Raw genomic sequence first — 12,641 nt, forward strand, 5'->3', positions numbered from 1 at the left:
CAGTGAATACAAATTCAACAAGTGTCCACCAGATAGCGCCATCACCCCTCACATAACCAAACACATTCCCAGTCTGATGCTTCCATTTCAGTGTGGCTGAACTAGAAGCATTTCAGGTTGGACATTTCTACCAAATGACACTCCACTAGACGTCTACTGAGGGATGTTGTTATGGGGGGTCTGTTCAACAGCAGGTTTAATTATAAGCAGCTGGAATATGAATGCTTCCCAGAAATACATTTACTGAATGATGTAGCCTTCGGCAGACTACTGGCGTCATAGCCTAATTTGCCACCGGGTTACTGAACATGTACAACATCAAACCACTGGCTCACTGTTACAACCTGAAACTCATGACTATAAAAAAGTTAAAAGGGACACGAATGATGTAACTTCAGAGTGTTTTGTCTTCAGCTGCTCTCCTAAGGTACAATTAGAGGATCCTTACGAGGAGCGGAAATTTTACAGACATGGTGTCAGTGTTTGGTTATATCCTTTAAGTATTATTTTTGCTATAGGCTGCCAGCCAAACTCTTCAAACAGACTATAATCTGGCGTATGCTCGAGATGTACTGCAACTATTATATTAACTATTTATTTATTGTTATCAGAGGAGGGGTGAGACGCACGTCATGATTTTGTCAAGTACGATGCGATCCTGGATTAACATCTATCTTGATCCTGGAACATCATTTTTGTAGGAAAATATAATCCATATCTATTCCCTACCCCTAAACCCAGCCATAACTGTAAACTATTCCCGAAATCAGAAATAATTGTGGAATAACAATCATGTAGAACTGCATAAACCTAACTATAAGCCCAAACTAAACGGTAAATATATCTCTTAATCCTGATTGGCTGATTTGAATGTTGCTCCAGGATCATGGATGTTCACCAGTGGTGTAAAGAGTACAGACAAATCACACTCAGGTAAAAGTAGCATTATGTAACCCTGCCGGTCTTACTGCACCCAACCCGCTCCGAGCTGGGATCGAACTGGCGACCTTCCGCATGGGAGTCAGTTGCTATAACAAGGAGGCTAAAGACCATGGCCTCTATTATCTGGGCTAAAGCACCTTTAGAGGTCAGAGGAGTGAGGTTTACCTGCACAGCACTTCACTAGCTGGCCTCCGTTACCAATACTCAAACATTATCAGACACACTGTGAACATTTCCTCAATCTGTTCAACATCATTTAGGAAATATTTAACAAAAAAATAAAATCAAAGGGGGGTGAATAATTCTGATTTGTGAACCTCCTGACATTTTAAAGACTTTGACCTGCTGTATTAAATCCTGCACTATTACCAATCATAGAGCACGCCAATAAAACATGATTACTGTTATCATGCTGTGGTGCATCCTCTGTGTCATGTTCTGCTGTGACTTGTGATTTTTACATTTACTCCAGTGGCAACAAATACTTTCTTAAAGAAGATAAGTGTATAGTTTGAGCGTCTAACATCATGCAAAGTCAAAAACTCTGACAAGTTGAGGGGCTGCAGAAAGACAAGCGGAGCAGTGATTGGAGTTACATTAGAAGTTGCTCGGTTATACATATAAGAGACGTTTTCTCTTAAACTTTTCCTGCTTTTTGTTTAGTTTTGTTTTGTTTCTAGTACAAATATCTAAAAACTCTTAAATCCAGAAGCATTTTCTATAAGCAAAAATATACAAATCATATCTTGTCAACATTAAAAAGCTTTTTTAAATTAGTTTTAAGTAATCTGCCAATGGGGTGAGCAAAATAAAGCGAACTCAAGATTATCTTGCTTACCCCATTGTAGAGCTGTAATCGGGCCATCAAAGTTAGGCCCGACAGTACATTTTGACTGGCAGCTTTTTAAAAGCCGAACCTGTTTACAGCCCGACATTATTCAAATGTGCACAGGCACACAGCTCTTTTGCCTTTTTTCATGAATGTGTTGTTTATATGTGTTTTAACATCATTTATTCATAACAAGCGTAGACTATAGGCCACTTGGAAGTTACAGCAAAGAAAAAAAAAAAAAGTCCTCTGTAACAGCGTAACATCTCAGCACTACATACTGTATACTTAGCCTTTAAACTGGCCAACACGCCAATAAAAAGAAGTCTTTCTTAACAAATTAAATTAAAATACATTATAAATTATGACGGTTTTTGGCATTAATGAAGCTAAGATAAAGGCTCTGCGAGATTTGTTTCGCTACTTCTCTTCTCAATTTGGCATTAAGGCGACGGTGAAGTTGAATATTAAAAGAATAATGCCAACATTAGCCTGTATACTCTGCCTACAATTTGCATTTATGGTATAATTAATATTTAGTTATAATTAATTAGAAAATTTTCCCAGAGATGGGTTGCGGCTGGAAGGGCATCCACTGCGTAAAAACTTGCTGGATAAGTTGGCGGTTCATTCCGCTGTGGCGACCCTGGATTTATAAAGCCGACAAGAAAATGAATGAATAATTAGTAAAATCCTTTAGTCACCAAGATCAACCTGCCTGTTTTTGAGGGGGAACATTATTGAATCAACTGTAGATGTCTTCAGCGCAGTCCTAAACTCACTGAGCTGCGCTGAACACCCGTTCACTGCTGCTGCTGCAGAGTTCCTGTTCTGGATAATTTAGCATGTTTTGGGTGGGACTGTTTGTTCATCTTCTACCAGCCAAGAACATATACTTCATTTTCCATGACAGCGGTTTCAATGTAGTGAGTGGCCTCGTCATCTTCCCTGTCAGCTCGCTGTACATTGCTGTTTAATGCTCTACAATAATACACAGTGTATGAGCGACTGCTGAAATACCTTGGCGGCTAGAATGACGAGCGGCCGGCTTCACCGCAGTAAACAATTGCTCTGCTTCACTTCTCTGACATCAATTGTTTCACCTTTGCAGGGAGGGATTTCAATGTTGCAACAAATCAATTAATTAATTTCTTGTGCTAATCCAAATGCATCACATCATTTACCAAGCAAGCCCAAGCCCGGCCCGACCCCGTCTAAAATGATAGAAATTCATCAGGTTTGGGCACAGATCTTCAGCTCTACCCCTTTGGCGGATTATTTAGCTTGTTTTAAGAAAACACTCTAATAATTCTTAGTCATTATTTCTGAAAACAAGATGTGTTTTGCTTGCCAGGAGAATGCTTCTTGACTTAAGACTGTATAAGATATTTGGATTAGAAAGAAGGCAAAAACTCTAAGTAAGAACAGCACTTAAGAGGCTTCTGCTCAGTTTGGTTATTTTATGTGACAATTATGTTTATTGTTTACCAACTCATTCATTCATTCATTCATTTCCTTTTCAGCTTAGTAACTTTATTAATCAGGAACCGCCACAGTGGAATGAACCGCCAACTTATCCAGCACATGTTTTACGCAGCGGATGCCCTTCCAGCCGCAACACTGGGATACAAACCCACACACTCTCGCACACACACACAGACACTACAGCCAATAGAACATGCAAACTCCACACATCAATGCTAACTGACCCAACAGGGGCTCGAACCAGCGACCTTCTTCTTCATTTCCTTTGAAGTTTACCAGGGCCTTTAATAATGTGCTTTTCTACTCCAAACTCTCTTTATAACGTTAGCTGTGTTATAAACCCTATTTGAAATATTCAGTAGTCTTGGAATTCATTCATTTTCTTTTCAGCTTAGTCCCTTTATTAATCTGGGGTCACCACAGCGGAATGAACCGCCAACTTATCAAGCATATGTTTTACGCAGCGGATGCCCTTCCAGCCGCAACCCATCCCTGGGAAACATCCACACACACTCATTCAAACTCATACACTACGGCAAATTTAGCCAACCCAAGCGACCTTCTTGCTGTGAGGCGACAGCACTACCCACTGCGCCACCAGTTTTGGGCTTATTAGTCACAAGTCTATTTGTTTAGCAACCACTCTGGGCCTTCTTCTTCATGGCATATTTAGATTTTTTTTGCACAAGAGCGCCCTCTGGCTGACGAAAGAGATTTAGCACTAATCACAAAACCGTGTTTCCTTCACAACATGTCAATGACAGTCATAGTTTATGCTAAATTGCGGATATGTGTTCACTCCGATTCATTGTCCTGGCCTAGCCGTACTGTTTGTCAATCGCAAGCGTGGAGCTCTCAGCTGGAGGCTTCTCTCTTTTCTCTCTCGCTCGTGTCCTCCTGTCTCCTTTCTCTCAGCTCATCTGTCTTTCCCTCCAGTATGTGCGGTTACAGAATCTCTCAGAGGGGTCTGGGAAGATAAGAGGAGATGTGATGACAGCGAGGGAGGAGAGAGAACCAGGCTTCAGAGACTTTAAAGAGATCAGACATTTCTAATTTACTCACTATGTCACGTGCCTTTATAGTTTCTTTCTGCTGTTGAACATGGAAAATATATACATTTTAAAGAAAGCTGGAAACTTTCATAGTAGGAAAATCGACACTATAGAAGTCAGCGGTGACAGCTGAAAGATGAAATGATGAAAGATCACTGGTTTTCTGGTGCACTGTCCCTTATACTTCCTGATTTAACATGCTGAGTGTTTGTTTTATCATTAAAGTTGAATTAGTTCTTCAAGAGTTCACACTCAGCTGATGAGTGATTATAAAGCGTGTTTGTCATGCTGAGAGAGCCCTGAGCTCATAAGATCTTCGAGTCTGGGGCTCCCTCCCGTTTGCAGGGCAAGAGGGGAGTTTGAGTTCAGGTAGACGTGGAGAACTCTCCTGCTGTAATAGCTGATGAACAGACAGTGATCGCTTTTAAGAGAGAACTACTTAGCATGACCATGTGCTGATTTAGATTAGTCAATTAACTTAAGCTGCATGTTTTTGGACGGTGGGAGGAAACCGGGGAACCCTCAGCAAAACCCACGTGAGCATGAGGAGAATGTGTAAACTCTGCACAGAAAAGTCAGCTGGCTTGGTAAGGACTAGAACCAGTGACGTTGTTGCTGTGAGGGAACAGTGCTAACCACTGGGCCACCCATGTAGGCAGGGGGGATATTTTACAATGAAGATGGCTGTGATATGGAGCTGAGGGTATTTATAGTGGCTTAGGAATCGTCTGATTGGTGAAAAGGGAAGTGAATAATGCGGGACCGGCTACAAGCAATCACCAGCACATGATCCTCTCGACATTAGTGTATAAATAAACTTCACTTATTTGTAGTTCAATTAAAGTTTTTGACTATTGTTTTTATCTCTTCCTGACTTTCCTAAACCTGTAAATGTGTGACAACGCCAAATTCATCAGGATTCATTAGGAAAATACATTGGCCAGCAAACCACTACAGTATGAAAATAGAAGCTCCAGTGTATTTTGTGGTTGTTTGTTCAGGGCTTGTGGCGTTGATGTTGTATTTTATTTTGGTTTCTAAATGTCTCAACTTACAGTAATACTTTGTTCTTTATATACCATTTAGCAGGGGCGATTTTAGGATTTACATTTTAGGGGGGCTCAGCTCCTTATAAGGTAATATATATATATATATATATATATATATATATATATATATATATATATATATATATATATATATATATATATAGCCTAATATTACATTCATAAGTATTACATAGACAGGCATAACCATTTGAGTTCTGAATAAGCCAAATAGGCTCAGCCCCCCTGTTTACTGTAGTAAAAAGCACTTTCTATATTCAGGAGCATTTTTTGTTTCCATGTATTAAATAAATAAGCTGCCACTTTTATAATTAAATGACACACATATAAATATATATTTCTAAACGTACATGCTAATTCACATATTTGACGGTCTGAATGGTAATAATAAATAAGAAGCATTTGTTTTAACACTAGTCAACACTTGATGCCTCTATCTCTGTCAGTGACTCAGTGACGGGTAATCCAGCACATTCTAACAAGGGATTGTTTCTGTCACCGTGTTGAATCCTTTCTCTGCAGGACTGTATGGTGTAGTTAACGCCACACAAACTGTAAAGTGTTTAATATTGGTAGTTAATTTTGAAATGAAAATAGTGAAATGTTTGTTAAGTGTTAGATTTTTCACTGGAGGAAACAGCTGTGCTGAAACCCGACCGCTTCTGCGTGACATTGGATACAGCTGATACAAGGTTATCGATATTAAAGAACTGCAAATAAGCAGACAGTATAACAATTGAGGGATAAACACACACCTTGTTCACCTGCCAGTGGTTTGCTGATTTTGTTTGAAGAACAAAAGATGGGGAGAAGCCGAATTCTTCCGTCGTTTCCTTATCAAATTTAAAGAGGACTGAGGCGATCATTTAGTGTAGAGTTCATGAGCTGATCGCAAAAGTTTTAGGGGGGCTGAGTAGAAATATAGCCCCCCTAAAATAGGCCTATGAACGCCCATGTCATTTAGGGTCACCAACTATGGCAACGTTCCCACTGCAGCCAAATGTGGCCCGATTCTGATGTTTTCCCCCTCATGTGACTCAGGTAATACCAGCCCAAACCAAATGGAGTCTGATCTTTTCAGGTCGGATCTGAGCCACTTTCATATGTAGTCTTAAATCAGACACAGATCTGATGTTCTGCGGTGCGAGCGCAGTGTGAAACGGTTATGTCGGATTTCATGTGACTTACATAATCTTTGAGGGACATGCGTCATCATCCTATGACGCAGACATCATCTACTCCTCAGCAGCACAGTAGAACAGCACACAGGGAGATTACTGTACCACAGAGAGTTGTTCATATTAAAAAAGATTTTGAAGGCAAAACTGGTGCATGTTAACTGATCTGGTTAACGACTGAGGCAGGGGCTGATCGCGAAGCTGAAGAGCATGGTGGGTGTTGCGGATAGGGGATCCGTGTGTAAAGGAGGGAGAACTTTCTCTCCGAGAGAAGGGCAGGTGCTCGAGCACCCAAACCCCGCTTCAGCACATGTCAGCTGATTATAACCAAGTAAAATGAAATAACTCTGCAAACACAGATAAACCAACTCCACCTTCACAGTTCAGTCTGCTCCTGCTCATTAACCCTTGAGGAGTTCACTACAGCGCTGGTCAGCCATGCACAGCGGTGGACACAAATCACAGATGATCAGTGTTTTCAATCACAAGAGTCTTATTTTAGTTCTCAAATAGCGAAATACACATTAGTAGTAGCAGAACAGCCCTTTACAGTAGATGAAATACACCACGGTTGTCTGTGAAAATATAAGCATGATCTGACAACATGTTTACTTCATACACTGTGTGCATAATCAGACATGTTGCGCTCTCCGTATGTACTTTTGCGCGTGCGGGTCAGCGGATGCCCATCTCTGGGAAAATTGATGCAGTTCAAAAGCAAAAATAAACATAAAAATTAAAACACGAATCCCAAAACCGCTGATGTGCAGATATCTTTCATGTGCAGTGGCGTCCTGAAGACCTTCAGTGTTTTACAGTGTGTCCTGGGACTTCCCACAAGTAAACGACGCTCCATTTACACTCTGAATAAGCAGTTTGGGGAGGTTGTCGGATACACTTTTATCCCAAAGTTTGAGCTTCACGTTGAAAATGCTCCGTACAGACTAACAAGCCTCCCTTTTTTCCACCTTCGCTGCTGGGATTTCTTCCTGTAACTCGTGATTCACGCTTTCCCCATTGAAATAATGTAAACTGGTTTCTCTTTGTGTAATCTTGGTCAGCATGTGCTGCCCGCAGTTTATTTGGTTTTGTTTGGTGAAAGCTGTGAAACACAGACCCCAGTGTGTTCTGGAAAATAAGCAAGTCATCCTGGCTGTCTCTCTTTTAAATTTATTTTATTTTTATGTGTCTCAGTAAAACATTGAGCACACTGGATTATCTGACAAAACAACACTGGTACTCAGATACTACTACTAATAATAAAAATGATAATAATAATATTGTTAATAATAATAATAACAAACATAATAATGATGATGATAATATTGATAATAATAAAATAATAAAAAAATATAATTATAATAATAAGAATAGTAAATAATAATAATAATAATAACAATAATAAAAATATTAATAATAATAATGATAATGATAATAATAATAGTGATAATAATATTAATAATAATAATACTAATGATGATGATAATAATAATATTAATAACAATACAAATAATAATAATAATGTTAATAATAATAATAATAATAATAATAATAAAATAATACTAATAAAATAATATTAACAATGCTAATAATAACAATAATAATAATAATAATAATAATACTATTAAGGAGAATAACAATAATAATAATAATAATAATAATAATAAGCATAATAATAATAAAATAATAATAATGATGATAATAATGATAATAATATTAATAATAAAAATATAGTAATATTAATAATAACAATAACGATAAAAATATTAATAATAAAAATATTATTCATAATAATAATAATAACGATAATAATAATAATGTTGATAGGAGCGACGCAGTGGCGCAGTAGGTAGAGCTCTCGTCTCACAGCAAGAAGGTCGCTTGGTCACTGGTTCGAACCTTGGCTCAGTTGGTGTTTCTGTGTGGAGTTTGCATGTTCTCCCTGTGTTGGTGTGGGTTTCCTCCAGGTGCTCCGGTTTCCCCCACAGTCCAAACACATGCGCTATAGGGGAATTTACTAAATCGGGTTGCAGCTGGAAGGGCATCCACAGCGTAAAGCATATGCTGAAATAGTTGGCGGTTCATTCCGCTGTGATTAATAAAATGATTAAGCTGTTAAGAAAATGAATGAATGAATAAATAATACACATTTTACAGAAGTTATAATAGGGCTAATAATTTTGACTATATACAGTCAAGCCTGAAATTATTCATAGCCCTGGCCAATTTTCACTTAAAGTTACTTTTATTTAATCAGGAAGTTCTTATTTTTTATTTATTTTTTTATCGGAAATGACACAGGCTTCTCCCAAAACATGTGAATAATAAAAGGTATGACTAATTTGACTGACTGTATTTTGTGGTTTGCTGATTTGTTTTACACACGTACAGTAGCCTCCATATCATTCGTCTGTATAACTCTGGCCTAATTCTGAATCTCTGAATCCCGCTTGTTTCTTCAGTTCACATTGACTTCATCTTAATTCTTCAATCTAATACAAAACTATGGAAAATAAACGTTAGCACATCTCAACATGGAATCATGACTGTGCCCTCATGGCGTGGATGTGTAAGACTAGCGCTATTGTTTCTGTTTTCCCAAAAGTGCCAGTGTTAAAGATAATTAGGGCTTTCCAAAGAAGCCTTCATTATCCGCTCGCTGCAGCTGCTTTTTTTCCAGAGACTTATTATTGGCATCTGTGGAAAGCTCGGCTCACGCTTGTCTTCTTTACTCAGAGCTGCGACTGAAATGTTCTGATAAACTTCCTGTCTTTAATGAACTCTCATGTATATCACATTACAGAGGCCGCACTGACATAAATGCTGGAGCTGCATGGCTGACGGTCATCTTTGCTAGGTGCTCTGTAAATCTGCTACCTTTAATTTTTATTTATTTAGATTTATTTAATTATTAATTAATTATTATTTTTCATTTTACGTTAATTCATATATTATTATATTCTTTCATAAAATTTTGTTTAGTTTTTTAAATATATTTTATATAATATTTATATTAATTATTTTTATTTACTTTATTCTTCATTATGTTAGTTGTATTTTTATCTTATTTTACTTTATTTACATTTTAATAATTCTATTATATTTCATCTTGTTTTATATATATATATATATATATATATATATATATATATATATATATATATATATATATATATATATATATATATATATATATTCTTTTTATTTTATGTATATAATATTATGTACATAATATGTATATTTTATGCATATTTATTTATATTATATATTTATTTATTTATTGTTGATTATATTTAAGCGTTTTTTTATTTATACTTATTTTTAAATGTTATTTTATTATTTTATTTTATTCATTTTTATTTAATTTTATTATATTATATTTTAACCTTGGATTGTTGTTTATTCATATATATTTTATTTTATCTCCTTGAAGAACCATATACTGTAATCAGCACACACACACACACACACACACACACACACATAAGTGTAATTATACACGTTTGAGCAGGGCTTTGGATTTACATATCATATCAAGCATGATTTACAGTATCTATTACTGTACACAAGGCTGTTTGGTGTTGAAATTATTATATTTTGCTCATGTCATGTTCACCTAAAATATATATATATATATGTCAGCAGAAAGACTGTAGTCTCACGTGGATGTTTATTCAGTGTTCATTACAATACTTGATATCAGATATGCTGAGTGTATTTAAGTACACACATCCTCATGTTTTATCCTGTTCATTCAAGACTTGCTTTTATTTTAAAGGGCACCTATTTTAGATTTGAGATCAGTATTTTGTGTCTCCAGAATGTGTGTAAAGTTTCAGCTCAAAACCCCCGTCAGATTATTTATTAGACCTTTCAGAACAGTGTATTTTCAGCTCTGAACGCACTGTAGCTGTTTTTGTTGCCTGTGCCTTTAATGCTAGTTCTCCCCGCCCACCGTTCCCACGTGCCTCAGTATTCGGCTGTGTCAGATAAACAGTACAGTGACAGACACGAAGGAAGAAGATCTCAAGGAACATTTGTGAGAAATACTACAGTAAGAACTGTCCCAATGATTATTTGATGTATTTGTTGTGAAGTTAATTCAAGCCTTTCTGCAATGATGAGTCACACACAATGTCGTTGCAAAGTTCACGCACACACACTCGTTTCTAATAATCGATAACTTTCATAACTGATTTATTTCCTCTTTGTCATGATGACAGTAAATAATATTTGACTAAATAATCTTCAAGACACTTCTATACACGTTAAAGTGACTATTAAAGGCCTAATTAGGGTAATTAGACTAAAAGTTAGGGTAATTAGCAAGTCATTGTATAACGATGGTTTATCCTGGAGACAATCCAACACTAATATTGCTGAAAGGGTGAATAATATTGAGCTTAAAATGCTGTTTAAACAATTAAAAACTGCTTTTATTCTAGCCCAAATAAAACAAATCAGACTTTCTCCAGAAGAACAAACATTATCAGACACACTGTGAACATTTCCTCAATCTGTTCAACATCATTTGGGGAATATTTAAACAAGAGAAACAAATCTCAGGAAGGTAAATACTCTTGACTTCAGCTGCATATCCAGAACTGAGTCACAAATGTGGTTCAACTGTCTGCAGTCGCACATTATATATATTTAGTGCACACCTGTAGGACAGCATGCTCCCTACCAAGAGTGTTTGTGGATGCAGTGAAGTCTGAGGTTTGCCTTCCTGCCTCCAGCATGGCCGCTTGTGGAAATAAACACGTGTCTGACCTTATGCTTCAGTATGCAGACTCTCCAGTCTCGATGTGGTCACAGTTTGACTGAGCAGAACAAAACACTCAGGCCTGCTGGGTGGTAGTTTGGCCAGCTGGTAGGAGAACAGACAACCGGCAGCGCTGAATGTCCTGTGATAATGAAAGAAAGTTTTCAGATGTCAGTATGTTAGACTTGAGGATATCTATAAGCTAGTGTGCTCCAAAACACTGACAAAATCCACATTTAGAAGATGGAAATATGTAAAGCTAGCAGTTTGTCATTTCCACCTAAATGGACTTTTTTTTGTCACCTGACACTTCAGTTCTCATCAAATCTTCTGGCCAATCAAATGCTCTCTAGTTTCTGACATGCCCCGCCCCTTCTTCTAATTGGCTTTTCAATTCAACTGGCAGAGCTGTGAAAAAAACTAAACACTATTGGCTGTTTTTAAAAAGGGGAGGAGCTAAAATATGCCCCACCCTCTCTTCACGTTTCAGTTTAGAGTACGTCAAACAAATATTTATACATTATGGTGATTTTTTTTGCTAATGTTCAGCTGAAAAACTTTAAAGAGTCCCTATTATGGGTATTTGAGAATGACCTTCCATGTAGTGTGTAACACAGCTGTGAAGTATCCAGCTGAGGCTTAAATCTGAAAGTGCACAGTGTTTAAAACAATTGATTCATCTTTAAAAGAGTCGAATTCTAGTACTTCAAATTAATTGTCTTGATAACGAGTCTTTAGCTGTTTCGGTGTGACGTGGATATGAAACTTAAGCCCCGCCCAATTGTTGCGTGCACAAACCTGAACTGCAAGCTGAACTGGCGCTCTAGGCGAATGGTGATCACGCTGCTTCTTAACCCGAAAGTGAAAAAGAAAGTGACCAGTTCGCGGACGCCGCCCTCACTATTCTATTTGCCTCTATGGATGCACCATAGATTTATGACTATTCTCGCAAATATACCCCAGCAACATAAGGCTTTTGATTTTGAGTGACTGTCGCTTTAAATACAAATGAGACTGTGTTCTTTCTAAAACAGGGTGGAGCTAAAAATGCCTGTGTGTCAGCATAGTGGCAGATTCAAAGAAGTATTAACGTTATCTGTGTAAAAGGTCTGCATCAGTGTGAGTCTGTGTTCATGCTTGGGTCAGTCTATGTCGCTCCTGTCTCTGTCAATCTAGAACTCCACATCTATAATCCTCTTAGTCTATGCTGACATCATCTTCAGCAGCTCAAACACTCTAATGGCTAATGGACAGACGGCTGCTTCTCACTCAGGCCTGCTGTTTATGCTAATGAGATGGAGAGATGAGCACTAATGGGCGGGG

General features: G+C 37.5%; 1 protein-coding gene and 1 long non-coding RNA gene across 50 annotated transcripts in view; one reads left to right on the forward strand and one right to left on the reverse strand.

The window, feature by feature from the left end:
• The window catches only part of anos1b (anosmin 1b), a 347,052-nt gene that overhangs the window by 165,017 nt on the left and 169,394 nt on the right, over positions 1 to 12,641 (forward strand). The window lies entirely within an intron of this gene.
• The window catches only part of LOC137488979 (uncharacterized), a 131,038-nt gene that overhangs the window by 75,525 nt on the left and 42,872 nt on the right, over positions 1 to 12,641 (reverse strand). For 25 of the 49 annotated variants that reach the window (XR_015522396.1, XR_015522406.1, XR_015522400.1 and 22 more), the window contains one exon: positions 11,327 to 11,460. This is a non-coding gene — a long non-coding RNA (uncharacterized LOC137488979). Of the gene's footprint in view, positions 1 to 2,791; positions 4,224 to 6,563; positions 6,653 to 10,610; positions 11,461 to 12,641 lie in introns of those variants that run through there. The other 24 variants (XR_015522416.1, XR_015522412.1, XR_015522414.1 and 21 more) reach the window with 7 other exon arrangements.

The sequence above is a fragment of the Danio rerio genome, chromosome 22, assembly GCF_052040795.2.
Source record: "Danio rerio strain M-AB ecotype USA chromosome 22, GRCz13ab, whole genome shotgun sequence".
NCBI classification, from domain to species: Eukaryota; Metazoa; Chordata; class Actinopteri; order Cypriniformes; family Danionidae; genus Danio; species Danio rerio.